Here is a 21,606-nt window from a genome sequence, read left to right on the forward strand (position 1 = left end):
TTCAAGTGCTAAGAGTAGTACAGTGGAAGAGACCATTCGCCTGTCTCCCTGACACCAGCCTCACCTTCATCTAACTCATCATACAATGTAAAATTGTGAGATGAATTTTGAAAGTGAGCTTTTATTCTGTCACTTGTCTACTCAGGAACCTATAATGGGTTCATGTTAATAATCCAAACATTGGGTTCTGGGTTTCAGGGCTTTCTAGAACAGTTAAGCTTTTGCTGAGAACAACACAGGGCATACCTCCCTCCAGTCCAGCCAAGCGCTCCAGTACCTTCCAAGTGGTTGCTAATTCCCTATCACAGTTTTTCACTTTTGCATTTTAATTTCCATGTAAATTTAAAAAGAAACAAATATGGGTTCTGTAGATGACCCCTCATAATGAAGTGCTGACCCTCTGTCTGGATTCACGTGTGTACTTAGGGTCCTGTTGGCATCAGGGAGAACATCTGTCATTGCTATGGACTGATGCGAAAAGAAGTGGTATGCTGTCCCAGCCCAGGCTTCCTGGTGGTTGGGATGGAGCAGTGTACTCAGCATCAGTCACTACACAACACATGTGTCCATCTGCCAAGAGCTTGCTGTGTATCACCCCCTTTTAATGACATACCATTACTTTGGCTACTTCAAAACATCATCCATCAAAATAAATTAACATTTAAACTGAATATTACTGATTTTATAGTTTTGTTATTTTTTAATTGGCTTTGGTTTATAAGTGATCTAATCTCTTTGGCTATTGTTCCAGTTACTACAACTCTGTAACAAATTACTTCTGAATTTAGTGGCTTAAAACAACATTTTATTATTATCTCTCAGAGTTCTGGTTGTTGACTGACTTAACTAGGCAATTTTCATTAAGGGTCTCTCACACAGTTACTGTCCTATGGCGTATGGGACTGAAATCTGAAGGCTCCTCACATATCCAGTGCCAGACTGAGAAGACCAAATAGCTGGAATTAGAGCAGCTCTAGTGTCATGGACATGCATCTGCAACTTTAGGCATCTCCCCATGTGGTCCCAGATAGATAGATAGATAGACAGATAAAGGTAGGGAGGTAGATCAATCAATCAATTTATAGATATAGGTAGGTAAGTAGATAGGTAGATTGGGAGGTGGGTGGATGGATGAATGGTGGATAGATGGATGGAAGGTTAGTTGTATGATACAGGGACAGACAAGCTATATCATGTTTTCTAATCTAGTATCAGAAGACACCCAGTTTCATTTCCAACATATTCTACTCATTAGAAGCAAGATAGCAATAATAGTTCACATTCAAAGGGTGGAAGATTCAAGATGACTTTTATGGAGGAAGTGTTGAAGAATCTTCAGACATGTAAAACTGCCATAGTTCTTTACCCTTCTGGTCAGTTTATCCAAATTCTGTCATCCTTTGCAGCTAGCTGAAGTGTTCTCAGCCCCCTATAGACATCCCAGGTTGCTCCAGATCTCAGCAATATCTCCTTTACTAAAAGTCCCACAACTTATAAGCCTGTTCTGTAGAGGAAAACCTTTCTTTGCATTGGACCTCATCTTACTTTGTTGCTGATGGTGGCAACAAAAGTTGTAACAAGTATTATATATATATATATATATATATATATATATATATATATATATATGTAAAATATATGTGATATATTCTCTATCTATATATCTTCTATATATATAATATGTATATGAGCTAACTAATTAAAATTAAAATCCTTGTAACAATTCTGTAAGTGATGTCTTATTACCCCAGTTCACAGATGAGATTCAGAGAAGTTGAGTTAATTGTCCAAGGTTACTTCTGCTGGGCTAAAACTTGTTCGATGACAGAGCCCCTTCTCTTAAGCACTATACTACTTGCTACTTCCCATAACTTAGTTGTATTTGAGGAGTATAATTGGAAAGCATAAAAGGCGAGAAACAGATGAGGAAAAGAGGGAGGGAAAAAACACAAGAAATATATGAAGACAGTAATGTCAAAGAACCAATCACAGTGACTGATTCAAGGAGCCCCAGCACCCAGATTAGCCCCCCATTGTCTCCAGCCCTGTTGGTCTCTCTACCTTTGAAGTAGCAATCATAAAGTGCAACTGCATCCACAGTGACATTTGGAGAAGCAAGGCACTTTGCAAATGTAAATGCCAAATATGTACAGTAACCACTCAGAGATGAAAGATGAGCTGAGAAGCTGGACTCTCAGCTAGTTACAGTACCTAACTTTGATTTATCCTGAGGTTCAGGCAGACCATAAACCCAACACCCTTTCATGTGCACATACGATATGCCTATCACTCATCACATCTGGTATAATCAATTTGATGTCCTCATTCAAATATTTCTCTGAAAGAGGATCTCTGGAAATGGTAGTGATGCTAGTGTTAACCTCAGCAAGTAAATTTACATAACATGAAGAGCTATTTCTGGGAATTTACAACTACTTACCCAAGAACTGATAAATAAACTTCATACAAATTTATTGCTGCCAGAAGGTTTTATATTAGCAGGGGTACCGCAAATTTGCTTTTCATTAACCTAATGAGCAGAATTTAATAGTTGAACAGGACTTGGAAATTGCCTGCCAATTAGGTGAGGCACCACAACTTTTCCACTTGGAATCTGAGGCCAATCCATTAGTAAGATTGCACAATGATGAAAATGTATCCAAGTGTGTAGTTACGTCCTCAGTTATATTTATGCCATGCAAATGGAATTACCCTGCCAGAAGTCTGAGAGCTGACCAGTGTGTGACTGCCAGGGAGCTAAATTTAAAAGCTACTTTTAAATGAAACTTGTTAAGAAAGAGAGGATAAAGTAAAATTAAGTTGAGAACTGAAGGAAATATAGCACCCTGGATAAGACCAGTTGGGGCCTCTCTGCCACCTCTAGACACATAACTTAGAACGACTTAAAGTATTTGTCTTCACTAAACAGGAGTCTCCTCATTTGTAAATTAAAGATAATAACAGAGTTGTTTTGAAAATTAGATGAGAATATCAACAAAAGTGCATAGAAATGTAACAAGCATCAAGTAAATTCAATAAATTATTGTTATTAACTATCCTCTGGCAATAAATAAAAATGGCTTTCTTCTGTCTTCTTTCTTTGTTACAATGAGTTTATTTAACATTTTGTGGTTTACAAATCCCTTTAAGAACCATAAACTATAGTTTATGTCTAGAAAAGCACACATATGCACACCCTCAATATCTTGCAATTCCAGAGTTTCAGCGACTCCCCAGATTCTGAAAACCTCTGCCTTCATCTATCTTTCCGGTCTCCATTACTGTCATTTTGAAGTGCTGTGGCTATCTATATTTTACAACTACTTAATTAGTTTTCTTTAGTGACACCTTCTGAAAATAAGAAATCCAACTCTGTAAAACTATTAGTGCTTATATTTAATAATTGAGAAAATTTAAGGTCAAGGTAATCAGTCAGTCAAAATATTACAGACTGTCTTAAGCTTATTAGGCCTTTCCCAAAAGAGTGATTCTAAGTTGATAGTAGAGGACTCAGGATATATTAGCTCTTCGTAACTGTACTAAAAATGACAGTTCCATTACCAGAATAGTGCTCTGAATGTATTTGGCCTATGAGGTTGCCACTGAGCACACTATCTTCTCTAACACATTCAGTCTTTTTCCTATGTTCTCCATTTCAAATTATTGGATCAGTCATTAATTCATTCATTAAACTTTTCAGCAACTATGCTAAACTCTAGCAAAGTATAAAAGAATAAAACTATCTCCATCCTCAGAAACTTAAAGTTTAGAGGAGAAAAATAGGTAAATAAGAAAAAGGTTCTGAGGTCTATAATGAAAATACGTGCCAGGTTTTGTGTAGTGGTGTAATTGCCTGATTTTTCCCAGATATTCACTCTGACCTCCTCTAGTGCTAAACCTCCTAACCTCACCGATGTGTGGCTCAGCTGTGGAACTTGCTGTGGCCAGTGAAAAGTGAGCAAGCATACTGCATGTCACAGGTGAGCAGAAGCATTAAATGCAGCCCTGTGTTTCATCTAGGCTTCTTATTCATCTTTCTGATACCTACGATGAGAAGAGCCAGTCCCAGGGAGCAACTGCTCCTTCAGCCTGGGTCCTGGAATGCAGAAGCAGGTGGAGCAAACCTGCAGTCAACATGCAGCCCACTCCTCAGCCCTCATGTAAATGGCGAAGAGGTAAGCACTATATCTGTTTAATTTGGAGCTGTTACTGCAGCAAAACCTGACCAATACCAATGGACTTAGAGGAGATCATGTTCGTGATGTGGAAGGGTTGGTACAATGGTTATGTAAGTGTCTTAGTCACCTAGACTGCCAGCACAAGATACCACAGACCAGGATGGCTTGGCCAACAATTTATTTCTCACAGTTCTGGAGTCTGGGAAGTTTCTTGACCTGGGTGCCAACTGACTTGTTTCCTGGTAAGGCCCTCTTCCTGGCTTATAGACAGCCATCCCATTGCTGTGTCCTCACATATAAAGAGAGAGCTCTCTTCCATTCTTTCTTATAAGGGCATTAATGTCATCCATGAGGGATCCACCCTTATAACCTAATTACCTCTGACAGCCCTCACAATACCTCCATCATAATGGAGGTTAGATTTCAACATATGAACTGCAGGAATTGTACCATATGAAGTGTACCACTGAAATGTCTGTAAGAGCAGGTTTAAAGCAAGGTATAGAGATTAAGATAACTGGATTGATTAAGAGCCTAGTATAGCATGATAAGGGATTTACATTGTGTTCTGTAGCGCGGGACCTTTAAAGCAAAGGAGCAAAAGGGACCTAATTTGTATTTCAAAAATTATTTTAGTATAGTTGTGTGAAAATGTATAGAGATAAAAGGCCAGTAACAAAGATATTAAGTAGATGACTAATGCTGTCCAGGTGAGGGACTTGAAGCTTTGCAGCAGGGCTACTGTATGGCACAGTACAGCAACCTTGATTATCACTGAAGAGGGAGTCAAGGAGTGATATGAGGTAGTTGGGGGCAGGGTAGGACTTCAAAGTGCAGCAGACTGATAAGATGTAGGAAAGAGATAAGGGCAAGAGCAAAGAATCACCTCCACCTGAATTTCTCCCTAACAGAATGATAATGCTACTAAACAGTATAAGACTTGTAAGAGACTGACAAGGAAGGAAGAAAGAAAATATAAATTGTTTAGTCTTGAATATGCTTCACTGAGGTTCCTTTGGAAACCCAGGTGGATGTGCCAAAAAAAAAAAAGAGGTCTGAATTAGAAATTCTGCAGTGGAATTAAGAGGATCATCCTAGGAATGTGCATGTAAAAACTGATGGACAGGCCCTGAGAGTCACTAATGCTGAAGCAGTGAGAAACTGAGGAAGAGAAGCCCACAGAGGAGACAGAGAGTCTGAGCAGGGAGCAGGAGAAAGGCCAAGAAAGGCCAGTGTCACAGGAAAGCGTGGGGATACTAATGCACTGGGTCTGTTTTCTGTTAAAGGTGAAAAGGGGATCTCTCCAAACTGAGAAGTAAAGCAACCTCCTGGGGACAAAAAGGCTGCTTCACCACCCATAGCTACTAAAAGTCACAGAGAAAGGGCATCTGTTGCCATGGCAGGGAAACAGCCGATGACAAGTATGAGGAGAATAAAGAAGCAGACAACATACTATGAAGAGAACAGCAAGCGCCCATTTTCATAGATCAAGAGCCCCTAGCTCTGCTGCAGCCATATGTATTTAAAATGCAATTTGGAGGTTGGACCTTTCACAAGCCAAGGACTTCCATTTTGCACAATGCTATAGGAGAAACTTGAGGCTGCTGAGTAAAGACTATGAACTAGGTTGTCATTTGATTTTTAGTGTGTCAGAGGGGCAAGCCTAGACTGGGGTCAACATCAATAAGTTCTGTTATTTAATAAACATATGACATTGTCCAAGTTCATTCAATTCATTTATCTCTTCATTACTATTTTTTCAGTGCTTAAATTTGTGCCAGACACTATGCTAGCAGTTGGGATAGAGTAGTAAGTACAATCAACAAGTCTGCCCTTGTAGAAAGCTTATTCTTGGTAGGAAAGACAAGTATTAATCATGCAAATAAATAAGAAAATGTCTACCTGAGATAGTAATAGTGAGGAAGAAAAAAGGAAGATCAGACAAGCCAGTGACTCTCAGACTTGAGTAGCCATCAGAGTTATAGCTGGAAGGTTTGTTAAAAGACAGATTGATGGGTGCCACTCCTAGAATTCCAGTGGTTCTGATGTGGGGGGTGGAGCATAAAATTTACATATATCACAAGTTCCCAGGTAATGGGGCCACTGCTGGTCCAGGGATCACACTTTGAGGAGCAGTGAGATAGAGAGTAACTAGGGGAACTTTTTGTTTTATATACTAATTAATAATGCCTATATAGGCTTTCTTGTGTTCCAGGTACTAGTTTAATCTGCCTATGTTAACACATTTCATCCTTCTAATAACTTGGTGAAGGTTGAGCTAATAGGGTACCCCTTTTAGAAATGGGGAAAGAGACACAGAGACATTATATATGGTTCCCAGGGTCTTACACCTATCGCACGGAGGTGTTGTGATTTTTATCCAGGTTCTAATTGGTTGGTTTGCTTCCTGTCTGACTGAGAACATTGAAGCAATCTGAGGAGAAGCTCCACAAATTCCTCCTTCCACTTCTAACCACCCACCATAGCATCTGTCCATGTGTGCTCTATCTTCCTGACTGTTGGTATACGTGAATCATCTTGGGTTCCCCTCTGTCTTAGTCATATTTTGCTATATAAAAAATTTCTCCAAAATTTAGTGGCTTAAAACAACAAATATTTATTATCTCACGGTTTCTGTGGGTTGAGAATTAAGCAGTGACTTTGCTGGTGGTTCTGGATTCTGGTCTTTCATGAGGTTGCAGTGAAGGTGGCAACCTGGGCTATAGCCACTGGAGGCTTCCCTGGGTCTGAAGGATTTGTCTCCAAGATGGGCTGTTGGTCATGAGGCTTCAGCTCCTCACTACATGAGCTTCTCCAGAGGGCTACTTGAGGATTGTCAAACATGGCAGCAGTTTCCCAAAGAATGAGTGATCCAAGAGAGAACAAGAGGAAAGTCACAATGACTTTTATGACCTAATCTCAGAAATCATACTCCACCACTCCTGTCACATGCATTTGTTAAACATTCACTGATTCTAGCCCATATTTGGACAGAGGAAAGTTTGACTATGCCTTTGAAAAGAGGATTGCCGAAGTATTTTTGGACAAGTTTGAAAACCATACCGCTAATGCAAATCTCTCCAGTTTTGGTATAGGTTGTCACTCCAGCAATTGCTTTTCTTTCTCCTTCATCTTCTATTTTTACATCTCTACTTGATCATCTTCATCATTATACAAAGATGCTATTATTTTCCCACCTTTTAAAAAGACTTCCCTGTGATTTTTTTTCTTGTCTTCGCAGCAAAAATCCTCAGGGGCAGCCACTGATGTTCTCCTACATGCTCTTAAATCTGGTTCAGTAGACTTTCTCTCCCAATAGGCCATGGGAACTATTCTTGTCAAGTCATCAATAACTTCAATGTGGCTAATTCCAACAATTCACTTCAATCCTCATCTTACTGAGAATTAGAAGCAGTGATCACTCTCTCCTCCTCTGAATAGAGTTTCTTCATTTGTCTTCCAGGTCATCTACTTTTTTTTTTTTTTTTTTTTTTTTACTTCACTGGTGGCTGCTTCTCACTCTCCTCCTCTGGTTCCTCTTCTGGCTGTAGTGCATCAACTCTAGGACCTGGCTTCTCTTTTGTCTCTAACTACCCTTGTTCTCTCAGCAATCCCACACAATCTCTTGTCTGTAAGTGCCATCTGTAGGCCATGAAACAGCTTCATACCTGCTGTGCAGAACTGTCTCCGAACTCTTATTTACACATTATTCAACACTGTCTCCTCTCGTATGTGTGATGGAATCTACAATTCAACACATCTAAGACCACAAATCCGCTTTTCAGGCAGTCTTCCTCATCTGAGCTAATAGCAACTCCATTCTTCTAGTGGTTCAAACATAACTCTAGAAGTCAGGTTGGACTCCTCTCTAAGTCTTGCATCCCACTTCTAATCTATCAGCAAATTTTTTTTTCTCTCTTTTTTTAATCTCTTTTGTTATTGATGCCTTAAGATCATACATAATGGTGTGATGTATTGTGACATATCTGTACATGTACCTAACATAATTTAATCAATTAAGTTCACCAGTGCCTTACCTTTCTTTTTGATATATTTTTTTTCAAAGCAAATCTAGAATAAAAGCACTTTCTTCCATCCCCACTATCACCCAGGTCCTTCATGTCTTTTCCCAGATGTCATTTTCTCATCAAAGGCTATCTGATCACTCAATTTATTTTTATTTTTTATTAATTTAATGTATTTATTGGGGGGTGGATACTAGAGATTGAACCTAGAGGCACTTAACAGCTGAGTCACATCCCCAGCCCTTTTTTATATTTTATTTAGAGATAGGGTCTCATTGAATTGCTTAGGGCCTCACTAAGTTGCTGAGGCTGGCTTTGAATTCGTGATTCTCCTTCCTCAGCCTCCCGAGCTGCTGGAATTTATGAGTGTGCACCACTGCGCCAGTTTTGAGGGTTTTTTTTTGTTTTGTTTTTGTTTTTGTTTTTGGCACTAGAGCTTAAACCCAGGGGCACTTAATCACTGCTCCACATTCCCAGTCCCTTTTACTTTTTATTTGAGATAGGGTCTCACTAAATTGCTGAGGTGGTCCTCAAACTTGTGCCTTCCTCCTCACCCTCCAAGTCACTAGGATTACAGGGATTCACCACCACATTCTGCCCACCACACTATTTAAAATCACATTCCTCACTTCTGATCAACCTTACCCTACTTTATTTATCCTCCTGCATATATATATTAAAAAATCATCTTCCAAGATACCGTGTAATTCACTTATTTACTTTGTTGATTATATTTCTTCCTCCACAAAGGGAAGGTCTTTGCTTAATTCACTAGTGAATCTCAACTTTGTTATCTTTTCCCTTGGTGTGTCTTCTAGGTGTTTGTGCACCTAGAAACATTCATAGCACACAATAATATGCTTAGTAAATATTTGGTCACTAAACAAATCTTGCTTGTTTTTTTTTCTGTTGTTGTTGTTTGTATTTTTAATTGTTATTTTAAGAACTCTCTGGCTGCGGGGTAGGTAGAGATTGATGGGGATAGAAGGAGAAGATTTATCACTTGGGAATATCTGCAGGCGAAAAAATATCTAACTACTTGGATTAAACAAATAAGAGTTATTCTTCACTCAGAATATGATGTCCAAAGGGGTGACTTTTAGATCATCACTATGATTCTGGAGCCTTTTCTTTCATACTTCAAAGGACGGCAGCAACTCCAGCCATTAAAACCAGATTCTAACACGAAGAAGGAGGAAGTCAAATAGAACTTTTTCATTAGTTTGGGCAAAGGTAAAGATGGAGAAATACAGTTTTTCACTCTATTTTTGTGATGGATTGGGGGTGTTAAGGAAAAGGTGACCACTAGGTTTTTTCTTTTTTATGAGAAATTAGGTGAATAGTGGAACCATTTACTTAAGTGTTTCAAAATCAAGGAGAAAGAGATCTAAAGAGAAAAAGGAAATCAAGATCTCCAATAAGGACATACTAATTTGGAGGTGTTCACTCATGGTCTCAGTGTAGATTTCAAGCAGGTAGTTGCATACACAAACCTGGTGAAAATGGGAGAAGTTTGGGCTGGATATAAACACTGGCGAACCATGAGCATATGGAAGATATTTAAAGCCCTCAGCCTGTGTGAGATCACCAGGGAATGGTAAAGGTTTCCAAAATTGAGCCACAGATGAAAGGGAAGAGGAGAAAGAGCAAAGAAGTTGATAAGAAGAAGGAGGGGAAAAGTCAGGGACATGTTGTGTCGACTGCAATGGGAAAACAGGACATTTTAAGAATAGACTTCCTTAACCTTTCAGAATCCCAGTTTTCTCATCTATAAAATGAAGTGAACAAGAAGAACTATCTCCTACAGTGTTACTGAGGATGAAATGCTATAATGTATGCAAATGCTGGCATTGTGACTCGTTATGACAGGCATACAATCAATACCTTTCCCCCTCCCTTTGGCTGTGTTACCAGACCCATGGGGCAGAGAACATTCCAGATAACCTTCTTATATTCCAGCAGTCTATGTTGACTCAATATGGTAAATAGCCACTTGTCTGGGAAAATATTTATGCAGGATGAATAGGACAAATATTGATTCTGTTTTATTCCAGTATCCATGTAACTCAAGGACAAGAGAGATTCAGTACATGAATTTTAGAAACAGTAAATATGCTGCTATATTTTCAAGTTTGAATTAGTAGTGAATGAGTGAACTCTTATTCAATGAATAAATGAATGAATAAATCCAATGAAGGGAAATGACATAAGGTCTATTCCAAGGCAGCATTAAATATTTGTAAGTGTATGTGTCCATTAATTATCTTGAGGTGGTTGACATAGTTGGTTCCAGAATGGGGTTATGGAGGTAATATTGCAGAACTGCTTCTTGTTCCAAAACTACACACTACTGCCCAGCCAGCAAGGCATCAGTGGCAAACCCATCACCACTACAGGAAGCAATAACAACACAACTCAGAGAAAATAAACTCTACCTTCCAGAGAGTGAACAGAGAAGTTACATCTTCTTTATATATCAAGACCAAGATTGGCTGGTGGGAACATCTTTGTACAGGTTTTCCTGCAGGTGTTTTTGTGGACATGTCTACGTGTCTGTGCAGGCAAGGTGAATTCATGACTTTGGTAAAGGAGTGCAAGACACCCTGAATCCAGGAAATATTTTCCCACTGTGAGTGACTGAATGAAAAACAGAGTGGAAAAATCAAGGGACTAGAATTTGAAGTAAGAACAGTGCTAGGGTTTGTTTTATTTATACTGATTCAGAGTTCTTGGAGTCAATTTTTTTTTTTTCATCTGTTGTTGGCTCTTTGTTTTTCCTTTTTTTCTTTTTTTCTTTTTTTTTTTTTTTTTTTTTTTTTTTTTTTGCAGCTTGCTTTGAAGTCACCCTGGACAAATCCACCCACAGTGATAATCAAATGGAGGATTTTAATATGACCCAGGTAAAACTATTCTGCAGGTAGAGTGCTAGGTACCTGAGAATCATTCAGCAACACTTAAATCCCCAACCTCTTTTGGCCTTCCCTGGTGAGTGGATTTTGTACAGACTTCAAGGGACCTAGTTGAATGGTTATAGGAACTAATTTAAACTTGTTTTTAAACAGCAAGAAATGTATACTGGGTTGAAGAATCTATCTTACAGCTGCCTACAGCCGTTTTTTAAAAATCACTCTTTTATGCAGCATCCCTGGAAAGCCATCCATTTACCCAACAGAGGGAGCAAGGACTCCCGCAAGGAAGTAGTTTGTTGCCCACTGACACATATTGGAAGCACTGTTCTGTAGTTCAAAAATCTTCCATCTGCTGCACCCTTTAAATCTTGGCTGGTGAAGACAAGGCCTAACAGATCGCGTTCCCAGAGTTTCGCTGGCAGTACTGATAAAATTAAATGAAGAAGCCAGTAAAATAAAGGCCATATTGCCAGAGCTGGAGTTCAAGAAACTCTGGTCAAAAATTTAATGTTTGTTAAATGGAAGGGGAAATAAGAGTCTATCCTCCAGTGTCCACTAAAAACTTAATGATTTTCCTGGCATGCTTTAAAGGAAGGGCAAATCATAATTCCAAGTTCAATTTCGTATGGCCCCTTAAGGAGGCAAACCGAACACAGCAAGAAAACCCTGATCGAGAGCAAGATTTTTGCTGTTGGTTCTCCCTTCCAACCCATGTGAACCAGTGGAACAAGAGCAGGTATTAACAGGTGTCCCCTATATGCCTTTGGGAGACACCTAGGAGCCCAGATGGAGTGCTGAACTGCAAGAAGCTGGACTAGAAAGTCCAGGCTAAGCATTCGACAGGTGAGAGAGAAGAGACTGGAAGAAGTCATGGTCGACAATGCTATTGGGCAGGCCGTGTTGGAGTTTAGATCAGTGGGATAGAGTGCATGACCAGCCTGTGGACCAGGGTCAGCTTGGAAGTGGTGGGAACTGAGCTATCATCACGCAATAAGAGCTAATTCTTATGGGATACCAGCTCTCCTCCAGACAGTGTACCAAGTCCATCACACAGATTATCTTGTTATCTCATGGAAGTTAGTTACTATTAGTATTCCTGGCTTACAGATGAAGAAACTAAGGCTCAGATTGAGTCTTGCCCAAGGTTTCCTCTGCAGTATGAGTTAGCCAGGGCTCAAATGTAACATATGACACCAGAATATGGCCTCTTAACAAATGGTCCTGGAACTTAGCAACAGAGTCCCTGCATAGGCTGTGATAACGGCATCTCCTTCCTCTGTCTTCTTCCTTATGCTGCTCTTCTGCAGGTCTGGCCATTCTCCAGGCTCAAATGCAGACAATTGCACTGAGGCAAGAGGGACTTGGAAGGCCCAGGCCCTGGGACAACATAGCTAATGGGAAGAAGAAATCCTGTTCCAGAAACTTTCTTACTCTAATTTGAGAGAAATCCCATTTCTCTAGTTATCTCTAGTTGTTTCATCAAGGAGCCAAAATGAAACTAGAACAGAATAATAGCCAAATAGGGATCCAAAACTCACATTATAAGATAATATGTCCAGGACTTCTATTTTCATTGATATTTTTGGCCATATTAAGGGGAAAAAATATAACTAAAATAGTTGAATATGTTGCAAATTGTTCACTGTCTTCAAACGTCCAAAGGGCTATCCAGTGAAGGAGAGAGCCAACTGGTTCCATGTGGATTCCAAAAAGGCATTAATTCCTATTAATTCTGATAGGAAGTGGGGAGCCAACCCCTCAAAGCATGGAATGTTCACCCCAGGACGCAGCTACACAGAAACTAGATCACTGGTCAAAATTTGGATGCACATTATAACTTCCTGGGAAGTTTCAAGAAATGCTGTCACCTTGACTTGGAATGGAACCCAGGCACTGAAGTCTTTAAAAGCTCCCTGGTGGCTATTGTGTTCCACAAGGTTTGAGGACCACTGAGACAGAAATGTCATCAAGAAAACTAGAGGTTGGGCATGGTGGTTCATGCCTGTAATCCCAGTGACTCAAAAGACTGAGGCAGGAGGATCATGAGTTCAAAGCCAAACTCAACAATTTAGCAAGGCCCTAAATAACTTAGTGAGACCCTCTCTCAAAATAAAAATTAAAAGGCTAGGGATGTGGTTTAGTGGTTGAATGCCTCTGGGTTCAATCCCTGGTACCAAAGAGAGAGAGAGAGAGAGAGAGAGAGAGAGGAAAGAAAACTAGAGAATGGATTCCTTCTTTGGTAGGTGGTTGTTCCAAGATTATTTTCAATGTGTCCTCTAATCATAAAATCCTACTTTGCTAACCAAGGCCCTTCACTGTGTGTTTGCTGTTTATAATACCTATCAGTGATTTAATGATAAAGGCCTACAAATTTTTATATGTAGTGAATTGACAGGTTGCATGCAACAAAAAAACCTATATATTGAATTCCTGTCTTTTCAAAATTACATCCAAGGAAAAGAGGCTAAAAAAATGCATTATAAATTTAGAATGCAATTAATCCACACCCCCCACCACCACCTTCTCTAGTCTTGTATCCCAGCACACTAGAACACAAAGAGTTGCTGCAGACAAATCATAACAGTGCACTTGGATAAACTTGGATTTTGAACACCCAATCTAATTATTTCAAGGGAAAACTGATTTTAGACTTAGCAGAAATTTCTAGAGGTTAAAAAGAAGAGAGAGAGAGAGAGAGAGAGAGAGAGAGAGAGAGAGAGAGAGAGAATGGGGTACTACTGCCAGTTGGAAAAGCAAAGGAAGGGAGCAGATCTATTTCAGTCTCCACTTCATATTCCTGCCATCTTGTATCATTTTTCTCACTCCTAGATCTAAGTATTATATTTGGCAGAAACCGCCAGAATCCCTTCAAACAGCAGTCTGAACTTCACACAAGGGCCTGAACCAATTTCACAGAGGGACTTCCAATCACAATTGCCAGTGGACTATTTAAAGACAGAAGTGCAGGGCTTGTACCATCACGTGTACTTCCAGTGGACATGACAAAGTTCAAGGAGTCCTGCCTAGTGGAAACAAGCTCTGGGTCTGATTTTGGCCTGCCACCATCCTGCAGTGTGACTTTGGATAAACTATGTCCCCCTTGGCGCTTCAATAACCTCAGGAGTTAAGCAAACACCAAAATGCTGACTCACTTCAAAGAGGGCCCCACGAAGCCCGGAGAGACTCCCAGAGGCCCCACATTAGCTACACAAAAGGAAACCAGACTCTGTTTTCCTGATTCTGAAGTCCCCAGAACTTTTAAGTGGATACAGCTCTGTGGTTCCTGTTGCAGGCAGGACTGTGTCAGATAGTAGTGTTAAAGTGGAGTTGTTCGGTGTTTGTCCACAGGAAAATCCTGAAGCTCAATATATCGGATACTAATAAGTAAAAAAATATGGAGAATTGGACTGTTCCTCTGTGAGTTAAAAGTTTAACATTTTTATATAGGGGACAAATCAATTTCAAATCGTTTATGTTGAACTTGTCAGTCGGCTTTGGCAGCAGCGGAATGAATTGGCAAACAGCTTCTCATGTGTGGGGGTGGAGAGATTTAGAAACCTCAGAGCTCAGGGAGGTGAAGGACGTTGGAAAAAGGAAAACAGGGTCTGGGCTTGGACATGTGTACTGATATATGAGAGAAAATCTCTCTAGCCCCCAATACTGTTGGAATCAGCTCCTGAGCCAGGTAAATGAGGATTGGCAAGAACAGAAGGAAATCACTAATGAACCACTCACCAGCCTGTGAAGGCAGCAAATGATGGAGAAACCAGAGGGAGGCTGGGAAAGAGAGGAAAGCAAGCCAGAGTGCCCTCATTAAAGAAATGGGAAAGGATCACCCCTAATTCTACTGCAAAGAAAACTAAGATTACAGTAGAAGATTACCTCTATATGGAACCAACCAGATAAAGATTATACTCAACTTGGACTTGGATTCAATCAAGTTCATTTTCCTAAAGAACAGTTTGGCACCTGATTCCTAATCTCTGTCTACTCAAGGAAGCATGTTTGTATAATCTGCATCTCTTACCCTCGCCCTAAAGGTTCACAACTGACTCAGCTGCTTCCCCCTTCATCCCTGCTCCACTTGGGTAACTCTTATGGCCACATCAAGCTCCTATTATGACTCCATTGCTGAGACCTTGAACGTCAGCTACCTCTCGGTGTTTGCCCTCACTTTCCTTCCTGCTTAGTCCATGAGACTTCGTAAGATCTTTGTCTTCTCTATTCTGAATCCTTCCACTCCTTCTCTGGGAACTCTCCTGCTTTTCCTCCATACCCTGAATTGATGCTGGTGGTTCATCTGTCAACCACTCCCTCTCAGTGATCTTGCTAAGATCACCAAGAATCAACTACTAGAACCAAGGAGTAGGGATCAGTTTTTAATCTCACTGAATTTATATCTTTTTCTTGAAGCTGTTTTCTCCCTAGACTTTGGTTGTCTTCAGTTCTCTTTCTGCCTCTCAAATTGCTCTTGTCTCTTGCCTGATTTTGCTTACTTGGATGCTCTCCTCTTCACTCTTCCCCAGCGATTGCCTTTGCCTCCACTGGCACCTGCTTTTGTCTTTACTTATAAGACCATGACAGTGGCCTTTCTTTTCCAAAATGTGACTATGACTCTGTCAGCATCCTCCCTAAAATTTGCTAGTGCCTCCCAGTACCTACAGGATTCAAGACCTTCTTGTCCCTGGACACAGGGCTCTTCTCAGTCTGGCTCCTGGTACTCTGTACAGCTTTCTTTCTTTCTTTCTTTCTTTCTTTCTTTCTTTCTTTCTTTCTTTCTTTCTTTCTTTTTTTCCCACAAAAAGACATTCTGCACTGCAGTCTTTCTGAAATGCTTGTATAAACCCTATTAAACAAGAAAAAAATATGATAAGTACCAATGAGGTCATAGTAAATGAGAAGGCTTCTAACAAGAGTGATTTACAAAGTGTCTGATTAATGCCTTTGCATTTCATTATTTAATATTTAAATGATATTTTTCCCTCCAGAAAAGCTTTTTCCTCTTTGTCTTTGCACAGGTGTTTCCTCTGTTTAGAATGGTCCTTCCCACTTGGTGAATTATTCAACCTGCAAAATCCAGCCTCAATTAATGTCATATCCTTTACAAAGTTACCTTTTGCTTGCCTCTTCCCAGGCATCCCCTCCTGGCCCAGCAGAATTATTGGCTCCTTCTCTTACTTATCCACAACATCTTGTAATGCATTCACTACAAAGCATTTGTCCAATTGCATTGAAATGTTTTATTGACGTGTCCATTTCCCTCACTGCTCTGAGAGCTCCCTGAAGGCAGGAATAATGTTTTAATCATCTTCAAATTCCCAGAATCAGCCCATGGCTGCCACGTAGCAGGTTTCACAAATGATGGATTTTTTTTAGGTTATACCACATGGAATTGCCATTCTTATAGGTCACAAATGATCAAATGCCAGAAATCACATGATCTGACCTATTACTGCATATATTTTTTGATGTCTTTCTCATGCAGTTCAAAGTACCTTGCAAGCATAGTGTAATGAATCCTAGGGAAATTCCTTCAGGATGGTATGAAAAATCTTGATGGTCATTTTATAGATGGTTCAGTACGTTGGGGAAAGAAGTAGAGCTGGAACCAGATCTTCCTATCGTCATATCCCTCATCCTGGGGTCCAAGTACCAGATTCATGGAATTCTAAAGTGAGAAATAAATCCAAAGGGTCACCTTCCTGGCAGCTCCAGCAACATGACACATAAATCATCTTTAAATGGTTTTCTGTCTTTACTATCATTTGTCCAAAGTTGAAGATGATATGCTCTCTCACAATAATAATTTAATATTTCCCTCTCACATCCTCACCAGGCAGTCTACTTCTAACCCCACTCTCTTGCTGCAATATGTCAATTTATGACTTTATGGAGATAAAGCAGTTGCCATGTGCCGGCTTATAATAACCCTCCTGCTACTTACAGCCACTTGTTCTCCCCTCGGTTTTATTTTCACTTTTTTAAAAACAGCCCCTTCTCTTCTAAACTCTATTCATAGGTCCTTCATAGCATCTTAATCAAAACATTTCAGGATCTTCTAAAACAACATTTCCCAGTTTCATTAGAACATGTTAAAAATGGAACAGCCATTAACATCCTGCTGACCTAATGTTCATTGGAAGGAAATTTGGGAACGAGGGTTCCAACATATTTTCACATTCCTTTTTAAATATTCATAAAACGGCAGGATGTGACATCCTAGTAAGGGCATCACTTGTATCACATACAGTACAAAGATGACCTCCTAGCCTTTGCAAGGTTGTTTTTCTGTTTATATATCCATTACTGCAGTTATCTCTTTAGCCACAGACTCATAATGCCACCTTGCACTTAGAATATACTTGTGCTTTTATAGTCTTGAATAATAATCAAGCTTTTATTCCCTGTCTTGCATAATTATTGGGTTCAGATTTTATTTATTTATTGCATATGCAATCTTCGTTGTGTTCTATAATCCACTTTTTTCTCTAATCTTTTCTCAGCACTTCAGATTTCATTCTTCTGAAGTCTTAACCACCACGTTGGTCCTATCACCCCTAACCCTCCACCAGTCAGAATTGGAGTTACTTGAAGTTGTATTAGAATGGTTTCAATACACCACCTCCAAAGTTAACTTATTTTGAGATAGTAAATGGCTTGGGTGGGGAGTTTTCCAATAAATTTTAGCAGGCATTTATTGCATAGTAGTTACAAGTTTAACCCTGTGCTAGATACTGTGACAGGTTTTGAAGTTCATAGTCACCTCTTCATGGAGAAATGGTAGTTCATACACACAAGTAGTTAATTAACAATGGGCAGCATCAGATGATCAAAAACACAAAGGAAAAAATTAAAAAGTCAATGACACACAAGTAATAAGAAGTAGCATATCAAGATTGGACTTGATCTGGGATCTGAAAGGTTAGGAGGATTTAAGTGTTTAAAAAGAATAAAGAGGTTACCCTATGTACATGTATGATTACACAAGTGGTATGTATCTACATCGTGCACAACCATAGAAATGAAATGTTGTACCCCATTTGTGTACAATGAATCAAAAAGCAGTCTATAAAAAATTAAAAATAAGCAAATAAAAAAAAATAAAGAGTTGAAGAGATGAATCACAAAAGCAATGGCAGATACAAAGACAACCCATCTCCACTGTCCAGATGGATGACTAAAAAAGTGGCACATTGATCAATTATAGCCTCTATTACTCTATGCTGTTGTTAGTTGTTTATGTCTTACATTCCCACTGGTTTAAAACTACAATGACAATAGGGACATAAATACTTATATACTCAGTGACTTTAAGAGTACCTGTACTATAGTACATACTTAGTAAATATATATTTAAATTTCTTTCAAGAAAAGTTGGTTTGAATGAAAGAGCATGTCAGTATAGGGAAGTGATGGAATTCAGATTATAGAGAGGCTTCTGACAGGCAAATGGGTCATTTCCTCTTCTTCAGTTGGGCACCACTGAAATCTGGCATGGGACTGACAAGATAAAGTAAATTTGGGGAATTTACCTAGCAACAGCATTCAGAATAAATTAAAAGAGGGGAAAAGGTGAATAGGAGGACAAATCTAATTGTCTAATATTTTATTTACCACTCCATCTCTTGCCCTCCTAACTTGTTCATGTTTCTAGAAAGATCTTTAGCATTTCATTTTCTCCATGCCCCATTCACTCTTCAGCTCTTTCTCTTTTCTGTTCCCACTTCTCAGTATTTAACAACTCAGTCTCTCTGCAGTATTTAACATCAACATTGTATCCTTTAAAAATGACTCTTTTTATTACATAATTATTAAAATAAATTTAAACAATACTTAAAATGCAAAGGAGCAAGTCGAACTTACCCAAATCTCCTCTTTCAGAAATAATCACCATTAACATTTTGGTGAACATTCTTCCAAATGTCCCTCTAGTCTTTGCATACATGCTCAAGCAGATGGCTATGTGTATAGAGATTTACATAAATTAGATCATATAATACTCATTTCTTTCAGTGACTTGAAATGCTTTTCCTGAACAATAAGTATAAATGTCAATAAGCATAGGCTGTATAGCTTGATAGGGGTGTGGTACTCCAGTGACTCTGGGTACCATTACTTATGTGACTAAGTGCCCTAGGAGATGAATGAGAAAGCTTCTCTCCACTTTTTACTATAAACAATGTTGCAGTAAACATTTTATGTTTTTATTCTTTGCTGCTTACCATTATTTTAACATGCCTACTCCATAAAATTCAGCTAAACATTATACATTCTAATGATCTCTCTTGTTCATTGGCTCTAATCTCTTCTGGTTTTCCCACCTCTCTAATGGTTTCTTCTCAGACTTTTTCATGGGACTTTGTTTTCTGGTTTTCCCTTATAAATATTAATGTATAACTAGGCTTTATTATTGGCTTATTCTTGCCATTCTTCTGTGATATTTTTTTTTCCTACAACCAATCTCATTTGCCCTCATAGTCTTACAACCACACCAAGAAGGACAATTACACATTCAGGATCTATATTGCTGATATGTTCCCTGAAATCCTGATATATACCTGCAGGCTGCTGCACCCAGACAACCTTGGTAACTCCAGTATCCAGTGTCTTTTCTCTGTCCCCAACCTACTCAAATTCCTGCACCAAGCAAAGGCTTGGGAATTAATTCTTATTCCATCCTCTAATCAACCTACATCCAATCAATCATCAAGTCTGTGAATTCTACTTTCTAAAAATTTCATGAAATGCCTGAAGATAATTCTCAGGAAGCGAATGGAGGATAGATTACACCAAAACAAGGGAGCAAACCAAAGAAAGGAAGTTTGGTAACCAGGATACAGGGGCCCCAAAGCAGGAAGGAGGAGAAGAGAATTCCCAGGGAGACAAGAAGAGAAGTTTCAAGTTAACAGCTGCTTAACCAGCCCAGGCCGGAACCTGTCCAAGGAGGAGCAGGATGATGGAAGACTCCTGGAGGGATGTTGCCAAAAAGAAAGCCAAACTGCAGGAATAAGCCGTGTGTTTGAAAATACTGGGAGATGTTATTGCAGTCTGGCAAAAGTTTTGGGATGAATTAGTGGCTACTTCCCATGGAAAACAAAAAACTCTGTGTATGTGTGTGTGTGTGTGTGAATGTAATCTTTCAAACCTACGTGGCTCAACTCTGAAAAATAATTCCATAATGATAATAATGTCCACACTGAATGTTGTGTTGATTTAATTGAAAATACAGATATAACTATCCTGGAAAGATGGAATAAAGGAAATTATTTTGTGTGTGTGATGCATAGGGAAGTGGGGTTTCTAAGAACACCTAATTCTCATCTTCCTTTTTAAGGATGTGACTATATAACATCTAAAACTGTAAAAGCCATTTTAATAAAACAACCCAAAGGCTAACTCAGAGAAGAGAAGAAACAGAATGAGAAGGAAAGGACCAGAGAACTCTTATTTTTCATCATATACCCAGGAATACTATTTGCCATCTTAAAATATACACCTACATGCAGCACTCGGATTTTTTTTTTTTTCTTTTTTTCTGGTACTGGGACTTGAATTCAGGGACACTTTACCACTGAGTACATCCACTGCCCTTTTAATTTTTATTTTGAAACAGGACCTCTCTAAGTTGCTGAGGCTGGTTTTGAACTTGCAATCCTCCTGCCTCAGCCTCCCAAGATGTTGGGATTACAGGCGTGTGCCACCACGCCTGGCACATCACTCTGATTTTTTTAAAAACAGAAAGCAAAGTTGGGAAGAATCCAAATGTTTATCAATAGATAAATGGCTAAGCAAAAATACTTCCTTCCTATGGTGAAATATGAACCACTGCTTAAACAATAAGGTAGATACCTGTAAAATGTAAAGGTGTCCAAAATACATGGAAAAATGAAAAAAGTAAGTAACAAACAGGAATTATGCTATTATCTGATTTTCTCTCTTATCATTAATAGTAAGTCATTTTTTAGAATGAAACTAGAGGAATAGTAACCATATTAAAATAATTTAGGGAGTACAACTCCACTTTCCTTATTATGTATTTCAGTTGTGTTTACATTTTGTATAAGGAAAAAGTTTTTTGTTGGTTTCTGTTTATGAAGTTATAACAAATGGATACTTCTCATCACCTGTGCCCTCTTCATTCCTTATACCTTTGTCCTGAAAGCCCTTCAATGACTTCTTGACAAGCCCAGAATAAAGCCCAGGCTCATAGGGATGGCAACAAGACTTTGCAGGGAAGGTGCCTGCAACATTCCAGGACTAGGCCTCATTAGCCTCCTCCTGCCTCTCACGGGGGGCTGTCTATCATTATCCTCCTGCTTGCATTTGCTCTGCTCCCATACGGGAGACCCAATCCTGCACCACTATCCTCTGCTGGCCCTCCCTACCACTCTGGCTCCAGCATTCCTAGGCATCACCTTCTTCAGAAAGCCTCCCCTTATGTCTAAACTGGGTTGAGGTCCTGCGTCCAAACCCTCAAAGCAGCTTGGGAGTGAC

This window comes from Sciurus carolinensis, chromosome 8 (genome assembly GCF_902686445.1).
Source record: "Sciurus carolinensis chromosome 8, mSciCar1.2, whole genome shotgun sequence".
NCBI lineage: Eukaryota > Metazoa > Chordata > Mammalia > Rodentia > Sciuridae > Sciurus > Sciurus carolinensis.